Raw genomic sequence first — 7,790 nt, forward strand, 5'->3', positions numbered from 1 at the left:
GATGTATGTACTCCTGGCTTCCCCTTTCTCGTCTGATCAAGCTAGAGCAGTGGCAATGCATAATAATTTATTTCAGAACACATCTGCTGAACTACTGATCTAACCATTGCCCATCTGAATGGCAAGCACGAATTGTGGTCGTTTCATGTTAAATACTACTTTCCCAGAAGGGGTGTTTAGAATCAAGTTTCTAAGATATGCTTTTCCTCTAAAATAAGTTGGCAAAACTACACATTTCAACAAATCTTTCATGTTACCTTTGAAAGGGACCTAGGATGAAATACCTAGACTAAAAGGAAATATATGAGGTAAAAAATTCTAGTTAGAGTTATTAGTCTGACCTAAAATAGAAATGATAGCTGTATGAGAAACAGTGATGTCCAGGACTTTTAATCAGTGGATTCCACGGGTCAACATTTCTGAGACCTTGCAGAAAGATGGAGAAGTTATTTCTCATTCTGAGATGCATATGGGAACAAAGCACAGGGATTTAGAATCCACATACCAGGTTTTGACATCCTGCCCTACCATTTACCACTCTGTGATGCTGGGAACTACGAAACCCTGCTAAACCAAAGTTGTCTCATCTTAACAGCATTTACCTCTCTCATAGGTTTGTTTTTTTAAAAAAAAAAAGATTAAGTGAAATGATGCCCGTGAAGCACTTAGCCCTGTGCCTGGACATGGCAAGTGTTCAGTTACCATGTTATCATTTATTATTACCAAGCAACATCAAAATGATCATGACAGCATTGCAACCATTTTTCAATAGACTTCAGTTCACCTACCATGTGACACACCCTGTGCTAAGTTAAGTGTTGGGTACACCAGAGGAACGAAGACTCGTTTCCTTTGCCCAAAGAGCTTAAAATCTGTTCAGGGAGAGAGACCCATGTGGTGGAGGCTTAGAGTACAAGGGGAGGTGACCAGTGATAGGCAGGGGCTAGATTATGAAGGTCTCACAGACCATGCTAAAGAGTTTACAAGCAAGGGAGAGTCATGGAAGGAGCATTCAAGGAGGATTTCAATCAGGGAAATGATTTTTTGGTCAAATTTTTGATCAAGGAAGAGGAATGTGTGGGAGAAGAAAGCTAAAGGCAGGGAGCCCACTTGGCAAATTAATTTTCTAATCAATACTAGACGCGTCAGTCTGAGCTAAGATAATGGCAAGGGAGAAAAGGGGGGGGGAATATACACACTCAAGAAGTATTTAGGAGGTAAAATTGACAGAACACAATAATCAAAAGGGTCAGGTGTCAAGTATACCCTCACGATTTCGGCTTAAGTGATTTGGTAAGTAAGTGTCTCACCAAGCAATAAATCATTGCTAATACTCATTGAGTGCTTACTGTATATCAGGCACTATGTTGAACAGTGTAGTATATGATAAATCATTAATCCTCAAGGAACTTTCCAATGTAGGCGTTAACTCACAGATACAGGAATGGAAGCTTAGAGAAATTAAGTAACTTGCCCATTGGAGGAGCCAAGATTTAAACCCAAGCAGCCCAACTCACAGTGTCCAGGCTATTAACCACTATTTTGCCTTAGAATTTATCCCACTCCAAGGCCACTGTTCTTTTCAACCCTAGAACTTAGTTATTGGAATGCAGGGATTTTTGTCTGTTGCATTCACTGCTATATCCCTAGTGTTTAGAAAGTGCTTGGCATGTAAAAGGCACTTATCTATAGCATTGCATGTCATGTATTTTATTTATTTTGACTGCTACATATCACTCCATTGTGTAAGTCATATATTCATAAGTATAATTTCTAGGAGGCCACAAGATTGCCCTGGGGGAAGTAGGGGAAGCATCATTTTATCTGGATCCCTTCCCTTTGTGCTTCTTGAAGTGATGGTGCCCCACTATGGCTACAGAAGTAGCCTTCATCTCCAGTCAGTAAGGGGCAGAGTGTAACATGAAAAACACAAAACTAGGAAGGCCTTGGGTTTTTCTCTTTAATGGGTTCTGATCACCAATTTCCCATGTTGGGCAGCGGTTGGGGTGGAGATGAAGATGGCAAGTGGGTCCCACACCAAGAAGCAATGCTCTGATACCAGCTAGATGTCCTGCAGTTCAGCTCAATTCTGACACTGTCTACCTGGTGCTAGCAAACCCCATAGGTTAAGGGCTCAGTCCTATAACACTACCACCCTCTTCAGGTACCAGTCAAGGTTGTCACCTGTGCTTCTGACTGACTGGATAAAGATTGGAGTTTCCATCAACCTCCACCTTGGGTGTGACCAATTTGTTAGAGTGCTTCACAGAACTCAGGGAAACCTTTACATATGTTTAGCAGTTTATAATAAAAGAATATGGTAAAGGATACAGATTAACGTCTAGATGGAAGGGATGTGTAGGGCAAGGTGGGTGGGAAGAGGTGTGGAGCTTCCATGCCCCATCCAGGCCCACCCCCCTCCATCCCCCCTGCCCAGTACCTCCATGTGTTCACCAGCCCGGTAGCTCTCCGAACCCCAGACTATTGGAGTTTCATAGAAGCTTCATCACGTAGGCTTGAGTGATCATGAACTCCATTTTCAGCCCTTTACCCTTCTCAAGAAAACGAGGGGCAGGGCTGAAAATTCCAAGCTTCTAATCATGGCTTTGCCTTTCCAATGACCAGCCCTCATCCAGGAGCCACTCAGAGTCGCCTCCTTAGCAAAGACCAAATATTAGGACAAAAGATACTCCTAATGCTCTTACCACTTAGGAAATTACAAGGGTTTTAAGAGTCCTGTGCCATGAACGAGGGGCAGAGACCAATATATATGTTTTCTGTTATCTCACCAGGGATTCACTGTGTACCTTGTCATAAAAAAGGATAGCTACTAAACCACTGTGAAAGTCAATGTAAATGTTATACATCTCTAAATTCCTAGTCCAGTTCCCTAGTCAGAGTAGGTACATGACAAATCTTAATGACAATTATTTGTAAAGTGGGGTTGTAGATCTTTCCTGCCCTTTGCACCAAATAGGTTGATGTAAGGAGCACAGGAAATAATGCTTGGAGCTACTGTGAAAAGTATTGAATGCTATTCAAACGTGATGTAGAATTGATAGTAAAATTATCATTTTTTGTTGTATATATGAATCAAGGACTTACTGTGCGCTGAGTACTATGCTAGATATTTTAGATCTCATCTATTCTCAGAGCATTGTTATCGCCATTTACAAATGAGGAAAATGAGGCTCAGAAAGGTTAGGATACTAGCCCAAGGTTACACAGCGGGAAAACCAAGGTGTAGGATCTAGGTCAGATGGTATTTGTGCATGAGTGAGTACGAAGAAACATAAGAACATGAAGGGAGTGGTGATCACTGGACAGAACCCTGCAAAGAGAAAGGAACTTCGAGACAATGAAAGGCTCCAAGGAAAACTGTCCTCCAACCCCTCTACTCTCATCCTTCTTGCCTCCTATGCATTGGGCCAGCTGGTAGCTGCTAAAAGTATGTTTCTGATGATTCTGATGGAACATGGTTATCTCAAGATGGAAAGTTGTTACTGACCCTTCCAAAGAACTGCAATATTTATTTAAATGTTTAAATACTACATGAGAATGAGAGGGGCTGTATAGGGCACAGGACAGTGCGTGGTTTAGTGCACGGGCCCTGAGGTCATGCTGCCCAGATCTGTGACTGTAGGCAAATTACTTGACCTTGCTAAGTCACCTCTTCCTCACCCTTAAAATGGGGACAGTGGTAGTTCCTATCTCATAAAGTTATTTTGATCATTAAACAAGAAAACATTTAAAAGGTGGTTAGCACAGAGTTCTATCGGTAGAGGGAGCGGAGAGCGGACCCCAGAGAGCCCCGAGCAGCCTCACCGCTGCCGCCGGCCTAGTTACCGTCCCAGCCCGGGAGGAGCCGCAGCTGCCGCAGGGGGCCCCAGTCACTGTCGCCGCAGCCACAAGCAGCGAGGCCGAGACCCGGCAGCCGCCCGCCGCCCCCCGCCCTCAGCGCTGCCGACCCCAAGCCCCGCACAACAGGCAGCGGCGGCGCCGGGCGCGGCGGCCCGGGCGGCCTCACACCGGCGGCGCCTGCCGGCGGAGACAAAAAGACCATCGCATCGAAGGTTTTGGGAACAGCAAAATGGTTCAGTGTGAGAAACGGGTGTGGTTTCATCAATAGGAATGACACCGAGGAAGATGCATTTGTTCACCGGACTGCCATAAAGAAGAAGAACCCCAGGAGGCACCTTCGCGGTGTAGGAGATGGGGAGACCGTGGAGTCCGATGTCGTTGAAGGAGAAGAGGGTGCGAAGCAGCAAACGATGCAGGCCCTGGAGCGGTTCCAGCGCAAGGCGGTAAACGTGCCGCAGACCGCGACCACTAGAGCCGCTCTCCACGTCGCAGCGGTCCTCCACGTCGCAGCGGTCCTCCACGTCGCAGCGGTCCTCCACGCAACCTCCAGTAGAAGTACCAGAAGAGTGAGAGTGGGGAAAAGGCGGACGGATCCGAGAGTGTCTCCGAAGGCCAGGCCCGACAGCGCCGGCCCTACCGCAGGCGCAGGCGCCCACCTTACTGCATGCGGAGACCCTATGGGCGTCGAGCACAGCGTTCCAACCGTCCCGTGCAGAGAGAGGTGATGGAGGGTGCGGACAACCAGGGTGCAGGAGAACAAGGTAGACCAGTGACACAGAATATGTATCGGGGTTATAGACCACCGTTCCGCAGGGGCCCTCCTCGCCAAAGACAGCGCAGAGAGGACGGCAGTGAAGAGGATATGGAAAATCGAGGAGATGAGACCCAAGGTCAGCCGCCCCCTCAACGTCGGTACCGCCGCAACTTCAATTACCGACGCAGACGCCCAGAAAACCCTAAACCACAAGGTGGCAAAGAGACAAAAGCAGCAGATCTACCAGCTGAGAATGCGTCCGCTCCCGAGGCTGAGCAGGGCGGGGCTGAGTAAATGCTGGCTTACCATCTCTACCATCATCCGGTTTAGTCATCCAACACGAAGAAATGAATATGAAATTCCAGCAATAAGAAATGAACAAAAGATTGGAGCTAACGACTAAAGTGCTTGCTTTTTGCCTGTTGACCGGATAACTAGAACGATCTGCGTTACCTATGCAACATGGGGTTTTTATTATTTTTACCTAAAGACGTCTCTTTTTAGTAATGACATACGTGTTTTGTTTTTTTTTTTAAAAAAGCCTGGTTTTTCTCAATACATCTTTAAAGGTTTTTAAATTGTTTCATATCTGGTCAAGTTGAGATTTTTAAGAATCTCATTTTTAATTTGTAATAAAAGTTTACAGCTTGATTTTTTCAAAAAAGTCAACAAACTGCAAGCACCTGTTAATAAAGGTCTTCAATTAAAAAAGAAAAAGATGGTTCGTATAGTGCTTAGCGTATGGTAAGCCCTCAAAAAATGTTAGCCCAGATCATATTATTATTAGTGTATTATTCAAGGGCCATGTTTTTTATTGCCTCCAATTTCCACAAGGTGGCAGGTCGAGTTCAAAGTGGACCCCATGGCTCTGTGTCCCAAAGGCAAAACCTATTTTTAATTGTTTCAGAATAACTGGGACAATTAAGAATTGTTCAGAAACATCTTCATTGTCTATAGAATGTTTGGCACGGTCCAGGCATCTTACTGTTGCTGAAAAACCCTTCTTAATGGACCATATGGATGATTTAATTTAATCCTCTGTTTCTCACGATTCCCGGCACCGTCTGCATTTACATGAAATGTATATTAACTCTTCCAGGGATCACCTGGCTGAGTACATTCAAGTCATCTCGTTATGCACTAAGTTTAGTCCCTGGAAGACTGTGAAGAGGAGACAACGAGCAAGCTGGAAGGAGTCCTGGTCTCTGTGACTGGTGAACTGTAGAAGGCAGGAGATCTGTACACCTCATCTTAGAGTGACAGGGTGTTTGCTCATGAGGAGCTATAACAGGGCATATTGAGGGAAATGTTTCAATAGTAGAATTCAGACTTTTCTTCTATGTATCTATCCTCTTTTTCCATTTCCCTAATTTCATGTCATATTGCTAACCTCCAATTTCTACAATTTTACTTTGTCTTTAACGCATTGGTTTTGGGGTCAGATCACACTGGGTCCAATTCCTGACTCCACTACCCATGATGACAGTGATTATAGCAGCACATATTTGACAAATACTTCTTTACACCGCCATTCTTTTTTTAATTAATTTTTTAATTGTGGTAACATTGACTTATATAAGTTTCATGTGTACAGTGTTATATTTCTACTTCTGTATACCCTACAACATCAATTCTTTACCTGATAATAACAAAACCTACCTGAAAGAGTTGTGAGGATTAAATGAAATAAAGCACATGAAGGATTTAATTCAATCAGAAATAGTTACTAGTAATTACAATGGCATAGCCTTGCCCAGCAAGTGGCAGATAGAACGTGTTCAATGAGCATTTGTAGAGTAAATAAATGATACTTATTTTAGTACTTCACAGTGATAGTAACTCTTAAGACTGGCCTTGGATATCTTCAAGGGAAACGCTCACTGAAATCAGTGTGATCTTGTCAAATGTGTTCTCTGATTATGGGAGTCCAGTGATATATAAAGCTCCCCAGGCTTGTTTCCTGCCCACCACTCATAATTGTGACATGTGAGCATTCAAGTTACTTAACCTTTCTGTGCCTTGATTTCCTTATCTGTAAAGCCAGGGTGGCAATAGCATTTAATACTTCAGATTCAGATAGGTGTGAGGCTTCAGCAAGTCAGTTTAGGTAAAGCACATAGCACAGAGCTTGCCATACCTTAAGTGCTCAATAAATGTTAGCTGTTATCCTCTGGCTCGGTTTGGAAGACCTACCATTGCTTCTGTTTGATTCACTTGGGGGATTTTGGGATGTTGGAAAGTCAACGCTTCTAGTTTGTAATTAGGAAAGAAGATAAAGCAGACCTCTTGGCAATTTCCTGCATATGAAACCTTGTGTTTTATGAACCATGGAAAGTACCCCAAATTTCTTTTCAACCCACCCCAGCAAATTGACAAATTTGGACCTTTCCCACCCACTCTCTGTACATCTCCCGTGGGACTATGAAAATAAAGGAAGTATTCGTTGCTTTGTGCATAAGCTGTTTTCCTAGTGGTATATTTCTTCTAGTTTCGACAAACTCAAGCTTTCTGCCAGTTTTATCTACCAAAGGGTCAGCCCTGCTCCAAGACCAGAGTTTGCCTGTTTCTGTGGATTTTGCAAAGTCAAAAGTGGGAGAGAGGCAAATTTCAAGTGAGGAGAGTTACAGAGTAGGAGTAGCACTGAATGGCTGCTGCAGTGAACAGTAAAAAGAAATCCCCAGTCTTCAAACCCAGGACACCAAAACAGCCCATTCAGCTGCATGAGTTTTAAAACACAATTATGCATGAGGGAGAACGGGCCATCAAAACCTACTGGAGTCCTCTGCTGGCACAAGCTTTGTGGAACTGGATGTGGCAATAAATAATGGCCAGGGTGACTTGCAGAGCTCTGGGCTTGCCCTGAAGTAACTGATACAGTATCAACCACCAGACAAAAGAGAACTTTGACAAAGGATACTGAGATGAAATCAGCTCCCACATACAGGAGCATGCCACAGTGGGGTAGAAGGTGGGGAGAACAAAGGTCCGGGCGGGAAGTGAGCGAGAAGGAGACAAAGTCACACCTCCCGTTAGAGAACTGCAGGCAGAGCAGAACTAGCCTATACCAGTGCTCCTGGCCACATCTGTCACGCGAAGGTTAGAGGTTTTCAAAGTGGAAAATTTAAACTTTTCGTTTTGCTTTGTGTTAGAGAGTCAAGTCTACAGAGACAAATTC

General features: G+C 44.2%; 1 pseudogene across 1 annotated transcript; it reads left to right on the plus strand.

Annotated features, from left to right (window-relative positions):
- Positions 1-3,300: 3,300 nt before the first annotated feature.
- On the plus strand, positions 3,301-4,944 carry LOC307185518 (Y-box-binding protein 1-like; annotated as a pseudogene). Its single transcript has 2 exons — positions 3,301-3,448; positions 3,783-4,944. The product of its transcript is annotated as a Y-box-binding protein 1-like (transcript).
- Positions 4,945-7,790: the final 2,846 nt, after the last annotated feature.

Source organism: Stenella coeruleoalba (assembly GCF_951394435.1).
Source record: "Stenella coeruleoalba genome assembly, chromosome: 4".
Taxonomy (NCBI): Eukaryota; Metazoa; Chordata; class Mammalia; order Artiodactyla; family Delphinidae; genus Stenella; species Stenella coeruleoalba.